Consider the following 18,048-nt stretch of genomic DNA (forward strand, 5'->3'; position numbering starts at 1 on the left):
AAAAAGTGTTTTACAACATAATTTGCTTTCAATAATTGCAAGGGTTGTGCAAGTACTATATATTCGTAATCACAGTATTATTCAATTTGGCAATAAAGATTAACAAATGAATGCAGAGCATTGAGATAAGCATATTAAATTTGTGAAAACTCTGCATGTGTGTTTCGTAAAATGATTGTGGTGTTTTTAATGCATGCATAAGAATGAAATAAATTTCCCTGTAATGATGAATTTCAAAGGCCAGGTCAAAATCATTTCACGAATTCAATATTTTTAAAGAATTTAATCTCATCAAATTAAATCCTCATTACACTGATAAACAGGATACTTACGTATTAACGCTACCGCAGCTGCAGATTTGGCAGTTTTTAAGTGCCGCCTATCTACACCTAAAATTTCTGCGACAAATCATAAATTAAAATACTTTATTTAAAATCAAAACACTTTCAAAAACCAAAACACTTTATTTAAAATCAAATTAGTCAATCGGATTTCGATGGAAAATGAACCGATATAGAATTTAACATAGATTCAAAACAGTCTCTATTTTCTTTGACCTGATGCTGTCGCCATATGAACTCTGCTAAATTAGATTCTAAATGATGTCTTGCTGTTTTCCCTATGTCTCATGTTCCTCCATTTAGGACTTCCCCACATTCTCTCAACTGTTTGTGTATGAACTCCTGTATCAGGAACAATAAAATTGTATTTATGATTAACTTTAGAATGTAGGAATCCTTCTTTTTCTATTCTATTTGTTTGGTAACCTTTCCAACTGTCAGAATAAATTCTGATACCATCTGCAATGTTTCCAATAATTTTATTAAGAAGGATAGAGTCAGTTCTGTTAGGAACAGTGACAACAAACGAATTTTTTGTTTCTCTGCATATACTACCAAACACACACTGTTCGGGTAATACTCGACCACAATTATTTTTACGCTTAGTAAACAAACTTTCATCAATTTCCACAATGCAATCTGGTCCACCTACCTTCTTGTTTGGTTTATTCTCCATATTCAGGACACATAATTCACGCATGTAATTGTTCCAATTTATAACAGTTTTATCCGATAAATCAAGTTTCTTTTCACAAAATTTAATCGATGTCAACTCCTCGCATCAGCAGTATATGAATCTCAAAGCCGAACGAAATGGAATTCTGATTCCTTCAAACCAGTTGTCTTTTCTAAATCCCACTTGCTGATCACACTGTCTTAAATTACATTTCCAAAACGTACGTTTACCAAAATAAAGTTTCATATCATGCGAATTGGTACATTTACGTTTTTTTTTTTTTGGAAAATATTTCGCCCCTGAAAAAATAAAATTGTATCTTTTTCTGCGTTTGGCAAATCCCCAAAACGGATTTTCGTAGCACTAAAAAATGGCGTCAAAAATCCGCAAACAACAAGGCAAAAAGGAATCCAAAAAACAACTGCCTGCGAACAACAGGATTGATTTTGATTGCTCTAATGCGCAACTTCTGCTACGGTGGCGTTAATACGTAAGTGCGGTGGCGTTAATACTTACGTATTAACGTGTACCATAGTACCATAAAGGGTAATTACTGATTTGTGTTTACAAAACAGACTTTTATACATGATAAGTAATATTTTCTAAAGCGTCATTTTGTGTTGTTATCCCTAAATAAGAAACTACCTACATAATCAGAGGGCTGAGCTACGTTCTGGTGTTTTTACTGGCCTTCATGCTTTCTAAAATGCACATTGGCACAGTGCTCCCAAATTAGGGTTATGCAAACAGATCCGATAAATGAAAGAAATATAGGCAAAAATGAAAATGCCCAGAATGTCTCTCTTTTTGTGTGTGTGTTGAAAAAACATCCAAAACTTAGAATGCTGTAGAAGAAATTCTTCCATATATGTTATGGAATATTTTATACATTTAAAAGAAAAGGTTTCTTTAGAGTCTTGTACAATTTATTTCCATAAACGAAATTGATTGTAAGTTTGTTTCACTTCATACTTAATTGACAACATATTCTAAAGTTACTTTTTGAGTATGAATTTAGTGTTTTTATTGAAAATTGCTTTAAAATATCATTAAGATAAACTTAGTTCCACACTCTACACTTTAACTATTTCCCCATTTGACATTGAATTGAACGTTTTTATTGATATTTTATTTATTTTACTCTGCTGAAACATCTAAAGCATAAGTTATTTTGAATATGTTTTACAAAATATACATGAAAATTTTATTTGTGTGGAAACGTCTATATACTATTCGAGAACTAACAAATTATCCAAAAAGTTTATATGCGTGGAATCCCGCATGTCTATAAAATCAATCTTTAAAACAGCAGACATTCAGCCAATGTCTGCGATATATGCGCCAAAACTGGCAGCGGTTCCCCTTTCTCGCTAAGATGAAAAAGTTGGTGATTGGGCCTTACCAAATGGCCTTACTAGCTGCAAACCAAATGACAGATCTCTTCAAGATCTACCGTTTGGATATCCCCATTCTTTTGTATCTATAACAGTTTCTTTTGTATGTGTGTTACCTTCATTTATTAAATATCATGTTCTTTGCACTTGAATCATAAAATTCATTTCACTAGCAATGTCGTAAAATAATTTTAAAATGAGCCTATCTTTAGAATTTCCGATATACAGTTCCGCGCATTGGAGATAAAAACGTTCTTCCCCCCGTAGAGTGTTGCCATTGCTCGCTTTTAAATCGTTGAGTTTGTTAAAAAAATTCGATAAGGTTTTACAAAATATGAAATCGATAATAAAAAAAATCAGAAATTTCAAATTTGGTCTTCCACATGCTCATATTCGTAGGAGGATTACGTCATTTAAAATTCGATGGCTCTATGTAACATTGTTTTATCACAATGCGAGAAATATACATACAAACAGATTTTTCATAATTTAATTTCTTCAAATATACTACACTCTTCAAATATACAGTACTCTAAGAGAAAGAAAGAGAGAGAAGAAAGTACCTGTAAGAAATAACCTCTGTAACGGTAAAAAATTATTAAACATTCCTCCTTTTTTACCGGCAGTAAACTTCTAATTGTTGTTAATTTAGTTCTAGCGTATAAAACGTTTTTATTTACTTATTTTAAAGTATTTGAATTTAAGTAATATTTTAATTCTTTTAAACGTTGGTATGATGGTTTTTAATTTGATATTTAATTTAAGTAATATTTTAATCCAAGTAAAACGTTGGCGCAATGTTTTTATAGCGGTGTTTTTATTCTGTTTCTGTGCTATATGAAAGTAATAATTAACCTTACTTCAGTATTTTATACTCGTAGTAAATGTATTTATTTACATTTGCCAGTCATCTTAAGAAACAACGTTTTCAACAAAAAAATTAATCCATTATTTTTAACGATATTTATTTTTTTAAAGTTTAGAATATTTTACTATGCGCAAAATACGTAAAAGCGTTTTTCAATATAGCTGACGATTGTAAAAACCGCGCCAAAGTAAATCGCCAAAAATCCGTGCAACCATCCACCAAAGTAGCACCGAATTTCTTTTGAGCGCGAAATTCGGAGTATTTTCGCGCGTGCTCAATATGTATTTTAAAATGTAGAATTTCTGATTGGTGTAGACGATAATAGATGGTAGAGGTGCAGTTATTTTAAACAATAATTCGAGAACATTTCGAGAATTCGTTACGTTTCGTTCACCGGCTGAGCGGAGTGAATTACCCCTTTTCAGGTAAGTGAAAGTATTTTAAATTTTCAGTATTTTGTAACGATTTGAAGTGTTTGAAACTTATTATGTTTTTGAAACGATTTTTAATTTTTAAAATTATGTTTTCGTAAGGACTGGATTTTCATATTTTAACATTTTTTAGAAGTATTAATTTTTCAGGGTTTTGTAAGGAATTTTATGTTCTTTAAACTTACTATGTTTTTGAAACTATTTTAGTTTTTAAAGTTATTAGGTTTTTTTGAAAGGATTTCCAGTTTTAAAATTTCCCACTTATTTGTTCGATTCTTTTTACAAGAGTAAGAAGAATTGGATTTTTGTCAATTTTCTTTGACTTTATAAGTGAAAATACAGGTCGATGTGTACATCTATAAAGTCAAGAGAGTGCGCAATGCCATTTGTGCGCAATGCCATTGGTGTGTAATTCTGGGATGTTTTTTTAAGTGAAAATAGGTCGATGTGTACATGGATAAAGTCAAAGATGTGCGTAATGACATTTTTGTGCAATTCTGGGATGTTTTTAAGTGAAAGTAGGTCGATGTGTACATGGATACCGAGTGTGTAAAATTCTTAAAAACGCGTCAAGCAGTGGGTGATTCTGCACTTTTCCCAATTTTTTTATAGGTGAATGTATTTTATTTTAATTCTTCAGGGTTTTGTAACGATTTTAAGTTTCTGAAGATTACTATGTTTTCTTAACCATGTTTGTTTTTTAAAATTATTATGCTGGTTTTAAAGGATTTTCAGTTTTCAAAATTTTGCTTCAATGGCGATTTTGAAAAACGCCCCAAGTAGTGGGCGATTCTGCACTTTCCCCTTAAGTAATTCAACCATTATCATCTCTCAAAATGGTCTACCTCAAGCGCAGCAATTCTCAAGCAATGGTACGTGTAGCACTGGTGAAGAAAGCAAGAGAAAAATAGGTGGTACAATGAAATCCGCTAAGAAATAAAGTATTTTAACTATTAAATAAAAAAATTAAATACCCCAGCATCCTGCTTAAGATTTTCTCTAACATTCGTAAATTTATGCCATCTGAGCTATGTTCAAGGACAATAGCCGCTCATAGACTTTAGCAAAATAATCCGTTTTTTTTTTTTTTTTTTTCCACAAATATTCTTTTAGCCATAGACATTACAAAATTTGTCATAAATGATGTTTTTAAAAAGAAATATAATAAAAATGGATGTTGTACTTAACAGGAAATAAAAATAAGTTGCTATAAAAAAATAATAGTATCTCATTAATTCTTTTAGAGCTTTATGCCACCACCATTTCCGGGCTCTTACTGCTTCACTTAGACTCATTTTTATAACGTCAAGCAGGTAATTTTGTCTTTTTGTCGCTTTGTATTCCACACTTTTCTACGCGATTTGACAATATCGTCGTTTTGATTTTGAAGAACTCGTAATATATTGTGCATTTAAATATTTGTGAAAAAGTAGTAAAATAAACTTTTTTTTTTATTTAAATTTTTTAATTTTTAATTTAAAAAAAAAGCATTGCCCTTTTTTCAAACCTAGCCTTTTTTTTTTTTTTTTTTTTTAAAGCGAAAAAGTGATGATTCGTCAGGTGATGGATCCAGGACAATCTACTAGTACTAAGAATATTCAAAAGAGAATTAAAATTGTTTACAGAAAAGATAATTGATGTTTCATTTGTGTTTACTTGGAATGAGATGAAATGGACCGTCAACCAGATAAATTCAAAAAATCTTTTAAGAGAAATTATCGGAGTTCAAAAATAGTTAACAAGTAATGAAACGTTTTGTTTTACCTTAAGCGAAAAAGCTTTGGAAGCTGGTTTTCTAATAAGACTGCGAATTTGCGAAGGCTGGGCAAGCTCACAATATTGGAGAAAGCCCTATAATTACCGGCACCTAAAGATATCGTTTTAACATTATTCAACAAAAAAGCGGTTAATTAACTTAATAATATTTCGTTATCAAGTGATACAGTTAAGTTGACTAATTCATGAAATAGCAAATTCCATTAAACAGATACTTATTCAAAAAAGTAAAACAAAGTCTATTATTTCGCATTGCAGCTGGATGAAAGTGCCGATAAAACGAACTTTGTTCAATTATTAGTTTACATACGTTTCGAAGAAGAGTACTTATTTTGTGAATCTCTTCATGATAGAGCAATTACAAATGAAAGCTTCAAAGTAAGTTAGAATTTTATAGCTGAGAATAATATTCCTCGGAATAAGTGCACTGCCGTATACTGTGACGAAGTTTGGGCTTTAAGAGGAAAACATGCCGGTGTTATTTCTTAAATAAATAAACTCGCAGCTAAAACTAAATTTACTCTCTGCTCCATTCATCGTGAAGCTTTAGTAGACAAAACAATCCCCGAAAACCTGAAAATCGGTTGAATCAAGCTGTTAAGATTTTTAATTTTATTAAAATCCGACCTTTAAACTCAAGAATATTTAGGATTTTATGCCAAGCGATGCGCAGTGAACATGAAACGCTTTTGTTACATTCCGAAGTAAGGTGGTTATACAGAGATAAAGTTTTAAATCGTCTTTTTGAACTTCGAAAAGAAAGTCAAATGTTCCTTTGTGATTCAAAATTTGAGTTGCGAAATTCTTTACTTAGTGATTTATGGCTGGCGCGTTTAGCATATTTAGCTGATATTTTTGGAAAGTTAAACGAATTAAATTTAGTATTACAAGGACAAAATGTTAATTTGTTTACCATTAGAGATAAAATAAATACAATGCTAAAAAAAACATGAGCCAATAATTAAAGAATCGAATAATATTATTTTAAGCTTTTTATCAGTTTTAGAAAGTTGTCTAACAGAAAATAATTTGGAAATAAAAGAAGAATTAGCATCCAACATTAAAAATCATTGTTTTTCATTAATGAATAATTTCAGCACGTGTTTTCCCGAGGATTATGAAAAAGAAAATTGGATTAGAAATCCATTTTGTTCCAATGTAATTGAAATTTTATCTCGGGAAGAAAAACTGATTACCATTTCGGTACTATTCCGTTTTGAGGACCGTAAAAATTTGCAGCGAAAATGTATGCGCAAAAGCGCCAAATCTAGCATACGCGCCCATTCAACAGAGCGTCAAATCTAGCGTACACGCTGATTTCAGATTGCGTAAGTTTATATAGTTCTATATTTCTTAAGATTCCAGTGAAATACTAGTTTAATTTTTAAATCCTTTTTTAATATCCTATGGATTTAACAATTTGGGAATTGCCCATGAAGAAAAGTCGGCAATCGACCTATTTTCACTTTAAAAAAAAATCCCAGAATTGCACAAAAATGGCACTGCGCACACTCTTGGCTTTATCTATGTACACATCGACCTATTTTCACTTAAAAAGTAAAAAAAAATTGACAAAAATCCAGTTGTTTTTACCTTTGTACAAAGCGGCAAACAAAGAAGTGAGCGATTCTGCACTTTACCGAGAATATTTTCAAAGAAAAGGCATCATTCATTATAGAAAATTACGTTTGAATAACCAACGAGTTGAAATTATGCTTTAGCGATAAGTCGGTAGCGAAATAGCGATGCATGCATCCATTCAGTTATGTTTAGCAATTTTTATATAAATTATAATAATGATCTGAAATAGTTATTTACTCTTATGCTTCCATTCAGTCATGTTTAGTATTTTTCATATAAATTATAATATTAAAAAAGTATTATATGAAATTAACCTTTCATCTAAATTAAAACATCAATCTTAAATAGTTATTGACTATTATACTTCTTTTCTTGCCGCAATTATTAGGGTTTCCGCAATTATTTTTGGCAGCATTGGCATCAACAATAGTTTGGCGATTTTTTACGGCCCTCGAAACGGAATAGTACCCAGGATGGAACTTTAACTGAAGATTTCAAAAATAACACAGTTGTTAACTTTTGGCTGAAGCGGGGAAAAAGAAAAAAAAAAAATTAAAGGTATTTCAAATAAAGCTATTAAATTTTTACTACCATTTTGCATGACTTATTTGTGTGAAAAAGGATTTTCTTCTATGTTATATTTGAAAAATACATTTAAAAAATAAAGTGGATTCTAATTTATAGTTAAAAGTAAGTGAAATATGACGAGACATAGAGAAATTGATCTCTTTTAAACAGTCTCAAATTTCACATTATATTTTAGAATCAAAGTATTATTACTTAAATTTTGCTAATTAAAATTGTAACGAATTTTTATCTATTTTTTATTTGTGTATAGCCAATTAATCGTGCAAATGGCAATATTTTTTTTTTAATATTTCTATTGAGAAATTGAAAATAAACATTCTAAAATATAGTGGTGGTAATAAATTTTTTCAGTCTTTGTTTAGATGCTACGCGTTAATCGGATAAATTTTAAGTGGTTGTATACAAACAGGACACATCGGAAACTATCTTGGATGTCTTAAGTCGTCCAAGACAGTCCTTGGAATTATCGTAGAAAGTTTCTTACCAACCAACCTGCAAGTGCTAATAATTCACAAGATAAGATTAGTACAGAAATTAAATTTACTACCACGACTTCAGGTCTATCCTGTGGAAATGCATTGGGAGGGGGGAAAAATTTATATATTCGCTAATCTTTGGAATATGGTAACAGGTAGTTTGGCGACATTTTGGTAAGGCGATAAAGGTTGCTAGCTAGGACTTTAGCAGTGTACATGGATAAAGTCAAGAATGTGCGCAATGCCATTTTTGTGCAATTCTGAGATGTTTTTTTTAAGTGAAAAGTCGACGTGTACATGGATACCGTGTATGTGCAATTCTTAAAAACGCGGCAAGCAGTTTGCGATTCTGCACTTTCTCCCAATTTCGTACCTAATCTTCGTCATGATTAAGCACTTTTGTTCCATAAAAGTTCTAGCATAAGCGTAATTCGGGTAACAGATTGTTGGAAAAAAAAAAAATGTTGAGTAAAAAAAAAAAAAAAAAAGGCTTTACTTCGTGAAAACAAAATGGCGTCCAAACAAAAACTAGCAGGTTGCTGTAGCAGGGTTGGTCGCCAAATTTTCGCCAAAAAATCGCCAAGTTACCATAATCCAAAGATTAACCGATATATTTTATGATGATATGTATATATATTTTTTAATTTGTGAAAGCATTCCGCGATAGGTATAATGGTTACTTTTTTATTAGGCCCACCAGCGGCCGAGCGGTAAAGTCGCTGAACACTGGTAGTTCGGTGCGAGGTTCGAATCCCGCGAACGGGCTGGCTGCATGGGTGTTTTCGTGGTTTTCCCCATGTGTTACGTGTATACGAGCCAGTTTCCCTTAGAAAGTCCTCCACGAAAGGCATCCCTCCCCTTAGGCAGATAGCCCTAGTGTGCTTTGCCATAATTAAATACACACACATACTTTTTTATTAACATTCTAAAAGGGATTTCGGCTAAAATCTTTAAAGTGATGATTCACTAAGTGATCCGGGCTACGGAAAATACTATAAACAAAATATTTATTCTGTTTGCAACTTTTAAAGATACTTAAAGTTTCAACAGTAACGCAGACCATACATGTCTAGTAATGTATATTGAGTGAAATTACCTGGAATGCTAATGAATTACCCGCACGATAAATTAACACCAGAAATTTTATAAATATTATCCCGATATTTTGTTTCTACAAGAACACATTCTTAGCCGAAACACCACCATCAACGTTTCAATTATGGTATTAATGATCAGACTCAAAATAAGGAATAAAATGCGTATTAGTTAAAGGAACGCAGCTAGACGTCAGTTTCAGCAGGCTTCCATTAAATTTTCAACGATTAGATCACCTGAATAATGCTTTCAGATCTCTTAAAACTATCCACTCATATTTCTTGTCGCGGCCAAGGATTAGCTCCTCAACACGGGCCATCTCTTAAAATTGTCCACTCACATTTTTTGTCGCGGCCAAAGATTAGCTCCTCAACACGAGCCTTTTTCCAGGCGTGGCGAGGTCTAACATCTTCTTGTAGTAGGACAATGTCCCCCTATTTTATTTGTTTCAGATGGATTCCGCACTTGATGAAATGTACGCAAGTCCGTCAAATATTCCTTTTGCCATCTTTTCCAAAAGGAGTCCATCAAATGTTGACGATTTTTCCACATATGATTTAAATAAACTAAATTCGCTCTCCACCGACAATAACTCCGTCTGGAGAGTTAGTATCTTCGAGTACAACAAATGCCATAACATTCCGCCTCATTAAGGGCCTATCAAAATTGAGAAAGCAGAATTTTAGCTCAGTATCTGAAATCTCAGTTTCGCATCAACAGCATACAAATGACAAAACAACAGCTTCTGATTTGCATTTGAATTCTACAACAAATGCTCACACAACATCCAATCTTTCGGTCAGAAGGTTTTGGCTACATTAAGAAAGTATAGAAAGAGCGCAGGAGCTGATCTTCTCTCTACCAGAATAATAATAAAGCTATTCCCTTTGAAACTGGTATTCAGGCTCACGAATATCTTTTACACTAATCATGATATAGCAATACTTTCCTTAACGATGAAAGACTCCGAATATTAAACCCACGGCTCCTGAATCATATCGGCCATGTACCCTTGATCAGTAAAATCATAGCAGTAGTTAATACTCACGAGAATCCACGATCATCTAAAGGAATATAATATTCTCATACCACATACATTCGGATTATATATAATATTATCCGCTTCATTCAGTCATACAGAGTGGTTGAAATGCCTTCAGAGGGTATGCAAGCCAAGAAGGTCACGTGTGGCCTTTTTCACATCGTAGCCAACGCTTTCGATCATGACTGGCTGAACACACTCATCTACAGAATACATAGTCTTGGCTTCCCCGATTGCATTAACCACAGATTTAAATACAACCTAACTGGTAGGCACTTTGTCGTTCGCGTATCGGGTACATATTCCTACCCGCCACGCTATTTTAGCCAGTGTACTACAAGGGTCCCTACAATTGCAATATCTGCTGATGACACAGAGATCCTTCCTAAAAGTGCATCCCTCAGTTCAGTAATCTAACATCCACAAAATCGCATACAAGCACTAAAGACCTGGCTAAAAAACTGGAAATCCAAATCAACGTGGACACGATGAAAAAGAAAATTAATGAGATTCTCATATTTTATGGAACCACTATTCCCTGAGCTCATTAAGTTCTTTATCTTAAGGTGATTCTCACAAATTCTCTCCCATGGATATCACACATTACATCTTCTATCCAGAAGTTACGAACATGTAAAGTAGACTAAAATCCTTTAACTGCTCGAAATATCCTACTATCTACTGATAATGATGTACTTCGGCATTAATTCGTTCTGCGTCCTATGCTGTGTTAAGCCTATCCAGTCTGGGCTTATTCTTGCAAAACAGGGGCTTATTTGTTCTCGTGAAATAAACAGAAAACAGCCTATCCAGTCTGGGCTTATTCTTGCAAAACAGGGGCTTATTTGTTCTCGTGAAATAAACAGAAAACAGCCTATCCAGTCTGGGCTTATTCTTGCAAAACAGGGGTTTATTTGTTCTCGTGAATTAAACAGAAAACAACTTCAAGTTACATAGAACAGTATACTAAAGCAAAAATATACTTGTAACAAAAAATACACAAATAACTAAAAATTATCCAGATAAAGGCTTATTATCATCAACTAGCTAAATTTTTTACTAAAGAAATGGGCAGATCAACAGCTCTGAAATAAAAATGTGTAACTAAGATTTTAATAATTTACTTAATAATATCAAAAGACCATCTTAAGTTCCCAAATAATTGTGCAATAATGTTCTATTATGCTACTATCACATACCTTTCTGAATGAACTGCATTTTACGAATCTGTATTTACTTCCTTGTACGAAGTAAAAAGGAAGTATTGTAATCGCGAAAAGTTTCAGGCAGCATATTTCAACGAAAATATCCATTTTGACCGCTTTCGAATGCAATTTAACGACGTTTTTGCGGGATATCTTTACGTAAGAACAGAATAAGACTCGTTTCCTACAAAAAAATTATAAAACTGCTTTAAAATTAATTCTGAAGAGAATTTTTCGTGGCTTCTGTACGAACGTATGTACGTACGTATCTCGCATAACTCACAAACGAGTAGCCTCAGAACGTTGAAATTTTGTATATAGGACTGCTATAACATGTAGATGTGCACCTCGTACTTTGGTTGCAATCGGCCGCGCCAAACTTATGTAAATATATTGTTGCGTGCGTACGGATTCGTTACTAAATGAATGCACAAGTCCGATGAAAAATGAACAAAAATTTATTATTATCACAACAAAAATGCTTATATTTTCTCAAATTATCACGCAGTATTACAATATCTCACAGTAGTTTTCTTTTAACTACTCAAATGTCCAACAGAACGTAATTCAAAACAGCTAAAGAACGCTAATCCGCGAATTCGCTACAATCAACAACAGTAGTTTTCTAAACAACAACAAATTAAGCAACTACTACAAACTGAGATGTTTTCCTCCTTTTATAAGATTTTAAAATCACGCGCTAGAATTTTCCAGTACTTTCTCGAAATCAAAAAGAGATATTTATTTATTTAATGCACGCGCTCTTGTATTTTCAATTTTCCGGCTTAGCTTTCTTTTAATATTCGTCACGCGCTGCACTGCGCGAGAAATAAAACCATTTAATTTATAATTGAACTAACATTAGCTGTTTAAATACCAAATTCGTAACACTGCCCCCTTCCTAAGGACTGCACGTCCCGGGCAGTACAATCCCTGGACAGGAAGCTAAACTTACAACTGTGGCATAAATGCAACTGAGGCATAAACATTACATTACAATATCAAACAATATAAACAATAAATGCAATAACTAACTTAAACAAATCAAATGCTATCAAATACTAAATACAAAACAAATACTAAATACAAATCAAATACTAAATACAAATCAAATACTAAATACAAATCAAATCAAATACACATTTATAAACAAAAAGGACCATGGTCTGATACTATTTACAATTATTTACATTACGTACTATGGCTATAGTAATGAGCTAACCTGTCGTAATGAACGACTTTAGGTTTAGAGTTCGAAGACTTACGAATCCGAACCACGACGTCATTCAGCCTGTTTAGGACTGTGTACGGCCCATCCCAAGGTGACTGTAATTTCGGACAAAGTCCTTTCCGTCGAGTCGGATTCCACAACCACACCTTGTCTCCTTCGTGGAATTGATGTTCAGTAGCTCTTGTGTCGTATCGGGTCTTCATCTTCTCCGTCGCCAAGTTGACTCACTCTCGTGCAAAATTGTGCATCACTTCAAACCGGGCCTGGAGATCTTGAATATATTCCTCAGACGATGAAGGAGCATCCGGAGGGCGGCCAAACAATAGATCACAAGGCAGACGAAGGTCACGACCGAAGAGCATCTGTGATGGAGAATAGCCGGTAGTCTCGTGGACAGCACTGCGGTAAGCCAGTAAAAAGAGTGGTAATTTATTGTCCCAGTCCTGTTGGTTTCTGGAAACCACTAATGAGAGGTTATTAAGGATGGTTCGATTGAACCTCTCTACCATGCCGTCCGACTGGGGATGCAATGGCGTCGTTTGAGTTTTGTCAATGCCGAGTAGTTTGCATAGTTCTTTGATTACTGCCGAGGCAAAATTCCTTCCCTGATCGGAATGTAACTGAAGAGGCACTCCGAACCTGGAAATCCAGTGCTGTATCATTACCTCAGCTACTGTGACTGCCTCTTGATCAGGAATAGGATAAGCTTCAGGCCACTTGGTGAAGTAATCAATGACAACAAGTATGTATTTGTTGCCATCAGCAGTTCGTGGCAGAGGTCCCAGGATGTCAAAGGCGATACGTTCAAAAGGTGCACCTACGTTGTAATGTTGCAGTCTGCCTCGGCTGCGTTTCCTCGGTCCTTACCGACCTGCACAGGCATCGCAAGATCGGCACCACTTTTGCACGTCATTCTTTGCATTATTCCAGTAAAAGCGCTCGCGAACTCTCTGTAAGGTCTTCATAATTCCAAAGTGACCTCCTGTAGGGCTGTTATGTAGTTCTTTGAGGACATCAGGAATCCGGGATCTTGGAAGTATCAGTTGCCATCGGAACGTCTTCCCATCATCCGACTCGAATTTCGGGTATAAGACGCCGTTTCGAATGTGAAGTGAATCCCAGTGCCCAGTATTAATTTGTTGTAGGACTACAGATAGAAATGTCCTGCCATGTAGGTTTTCTGTTTGATGACTCTATTAAATCAAGTATGGGTTTAATGTCGCGGTCTTCCAGCTGGTCTTTCCTGACTTCATCATCACTCCACGGGTCTCGATCAGCCGATGTTGATGTTGTAATTTGTCTTGCGACCGGAGTCAGCAGCTCGTATTTCGCTTCCACCCTGGAACAATATCGGCAGCTTTCTTGGCAAGGTCTTCTAGACAGGGCGTCGGCGTTTCCGTGTGATGATCCCTTACGATGACGGATAGTGATGTCATATTCTTGGAGTCTCTGCATCCACCTGGCTATTTGACCCTCAGGATTTTTGAAATTTAAAAGCCAGGCCAATGAGGCATGGTCCGTGCGGAGGAGGAATTTTCTCCCGTATAGATAATGATGGAAATGTTCTACAGCTTTGACTATGGCGAGCAACTCTTTCCTTGTTACACAGTAATTCCTCTCCGGTTTAGACAGGCACTTGCTCCAGTAAGCTACTACACGTTCTTGGCCGTCTATTTCTTGGGACAAAACAGCACCGACACTTTCACTGCTCGCGTCGGTGTCGAGAATAAATGGTCTGTCGAGCTGAGGATACGTCAGGATTGGAGCAGATGTTAAAGCTTCCTTTAAGTTGTTAAATGCATCCTCGCATTCCTTTGTCCACAAGAATCTTTGCTTGCTCTCTGTCAGCTTGTGAAGTGGTCTTGCGATGGAAGAAAAGTTCTTCACGAATCTCCTATAGTAGGTGCAAAGCCCTAGGAAGCTTCTCAGCTGATGGACATTTTCGGGACGCATCCAGGATTTAACCGCTGATACCTTTTCAGGATCCGTGCGCACATCTTCTGCGGAGATGACATGTCCCAGGTAAGTCACTTCCTTTCGAAACAATTTGCATTTAGCGGGAGTCAGCTTCAGATTGGCCTCTTTCAGTTTCTGAAGCACCTTTCTAAGATTTTCTAGATGCTCTTCAAAACTCTTTCCGATGATGATGATATCGTCCAGGTATATCAGACAGGCTTCGTAGGAAAGGCCTTTCAAAACAGTCTCCATAAGACGTTCGAATGTTGCCGGCGCATTACACAGTCCAAACGGCATCACTTTGAACTGCCAAAGTCCTTGTCCCGTAGTAAATGCCGTCTTTTCTCGGTCATCAGGATGGATTTCTACCTGCCAATACCCACTCTTTAAATCAAGTGTTGAGAACCACTTGCTTCCAGAAAGAGTGTCTAGAATGTCATCAATTCTAGGAAGAGGGTAACTGTCTTTCTTCGTAACCTCATTCAACCGGCGATAGTCAACGCAAAATCTTGTTGAGCCGTCTTTCTTTCTGACGAGAACGATGGGAGATGCCCATGGACTCGCTGAAGGCTCGATGACATCGCCTTCTTCCATATCTTTTAACAGTGTTCGCACCTCTTCCTGTTTAGCAAACGGTAGACGTCTTGGATGTTGCTTGATCGGGGGATGATCGCCAGTATCTATTCTATGTTGTGTCAAACTAGTTCGACCCACATCAGAAGACGAGCGGGAGAAAACAACTTGAAGATCTTTAATGACGCGATCGGCAGCATTTTTCTCTTTATCGTTTAATTGTGCATTCTGCAATAACTCCGATGTAATGCTCTCTGAGGACACGGATTCTGGGATGTTACTCTTTCTTTCAACGCTGGTTACTGGAATACATGTTGCAACCACTTCACCTTTCTTAATAACTCTCGACTTTTCAGTTACATTGGCGACTCTCACCGGGATAACCGTTCTGGATAGGTCGACGAGTGTTGAGACTACTAGTACTCCTTTTGGGATATTACAGTTATTGGGATATTCTATGATGCCGTAGCGGAAATTTCTATTTTCGGCTATGGATCCAGGAAGTAAAATTTCTGTTCTTGCCGGTATTGTGATATAGTCTTGTGCTATGATTTTATGGACAGATTTAACTTCTTCATCATTAACGAGAAATAACGCTATGTCCTCAGATGTAGAATGCAATTCGTTATTTTTAAAATCCAAGGAAAAATTGTATTTCCTTAGAAAGTCCAATCCGAGTATGCAAGAATCAATGATCTCTGCTACATATGCCGTGTGATGGTAAGCGGCACTTCCAAACGTGATGTTAACATTTACTTTTCCGTCGATGTCGATCTTCTCACCGGACACAGTCTGGAGGGTAACGCAGGGCGGCGTCCAGATAAGTTTGTTTCCTAGTTGTTGAGCCAAATCTTTTTGGATGATGGTGACGTTGGCTCCTTAGTCATATTGCACGGAACTCCATTAATATGTCCTATTATGAAAAGTCCATTACTGCCGCCTCTCATTGCAGAAATCTGAAGCGCTTTAAACGGGGGCTTTTCATTATCTGGCAACTTCCGCCCCGCGAGATGGCCACTAATTAGTTTCCCTGCTGCTTGTTAGAAGTGGTCTTAACATCAGTACCCTGGGGTGTTTTGCAGTTTCGTCGTATGTGTCCTTCAGCACCGCAGTTCCAGCACTTAGCGGTCGGTTTCTTCTCACCAATATTCCGTCTCAAGGCGTTCAGTTGTCTAATTAAATCGTCAAGTCGAGCGGTGACTTGATCCCCTGGCTCCTGGACTTGAGCAGCTCTGACTGGGTGGCGGTCTCGACGAGTGGCTTGATGGGCTGCCTCAAATTTCATGGCGTACACTAGAGCACTTTTTAAATCTTTTACATCCGCCATTCGTAGAGCTTTCTGTATTTCAGTATCTCGGATGCCGTCGATAAAGTATTGCAAGGACAGGATTTCCCTTGTTTCTGTCGGGCATTCCGAAAAGGCGAGATGGGACAGCCTTTCAACATCCGCGGCGAGCTCCTGAAGTGTTTCGGTAGGCTTCTGTTGACGAGATTTTAATTGGAGCCTGCTGTAGTCTTTTAAACACTTCTCCCCAAAGCGCAACTCCAAGGCGCCGGACAAAGCTTGGAAATCTAACCTTTTGTTTTCGGGAAGAGTCTGAAGGATATCCGCTGCGTCGGCTCTTAGAGAAGCGGCGAGATGACAGGCCTTAGCTTGGGAATCCCATCCATTCGCATCCGCCACGATAGAAAATTGTGTCTTATACACCTGCCAGGAGGTCTTCCCATCATATGTGGATAGCTTCAGAGGTGGACGAGCAGGCATTGGTAAGAATTTAAAATCATCACTCCTGCTCCCTGCCGACGCTACGAATTTCTTTAAAGTATCCATTTCTTTGGCAACTGCAGAAACTCTCTCATCAATTTGTTGTTCGATTTGGTGTTGGACGGCACAAACTCTTCCTTCAATTCGTTCCTCCACAGCAGAAACTCTCCCTTCTATATGTTCTTTTACAGAAGAAACTCTTTCTTCTATTTCTTCTTTCACCGAAGAAACTCTTTCTTCAATTAGTCCTACTTTATTTTCAACTGTGTCAATTCTGCCTTCCATAGCTTCAAATTTATTTTCTATTATGCAGGTAATCTCTCTTTTCATTTCTTCTTGACCTGCTTCAATCTTTTCTTGACCAGCTTGAACGGCTTTCATTTCGTCCTTAACAGATTCCTGGCCCAACTTCATTTCTTCTTTAACGGACCTAATTTCTTCTTTAACAGAGTCTTTCATTTCTTCTTTAAATGTAGCAAAGGCTATCATGAATTGTTTTAACTGTTCTTCCATCGCTCTTGTGATTGGCATTCAAATCCCACTTCTGACACCAAAAATTGTTGCGTGCGTACGGATTCGTTACTAAATGAATGCACAAGTCCGATGAAAAATGAACAAAAATTTATTATTATCACAACAAAAATGCTTAAATTTTCTCAAATTATCACGCAGTATTACAATATCTCACCGTAGTTTTCTTTTAACTACTCAAATGTCCAATAGAACGTAATTCAAAACAGCTAAAGAACGCTAATCCGCGAATTCGCTACAATCAACAACAGTAGTTTTCTAAACAACAACAAATTAAGCAACTACTACAAACTGAGATGTTTTCCTCCTTTTATAAGATTTTAAAATCACGCGCTAGAATTTTCCAGTACTTTCTCGAAATCAAAAGGAGATATTTATTTATTTAATGCACGCGCTCTTGTATTTTTAATTTTTCCGGCTTAGCTTTCTTTTAATATTCGTCACGCGCTGCACTGCGCGAGAAATAAAACCATTTAATTTATAATTGAACTAACATTAGCTTTTTAAATACCAAATTCG

The sequence above is a fragment of the Stegodyphus dumicola genome, chromosome 4 (genome assembly GCF_044657685.1).
Source record: "Stegodyphus dumicola isolate Sdum_Otavi_A_Nest chromosome 4, ASM4465768v1".
NCBI lineage: Eukaryota > Metazoa > Arthropoda > Arachnida > Araneae > Eresidae > Stegodyphus > Stegodyphus dumicola.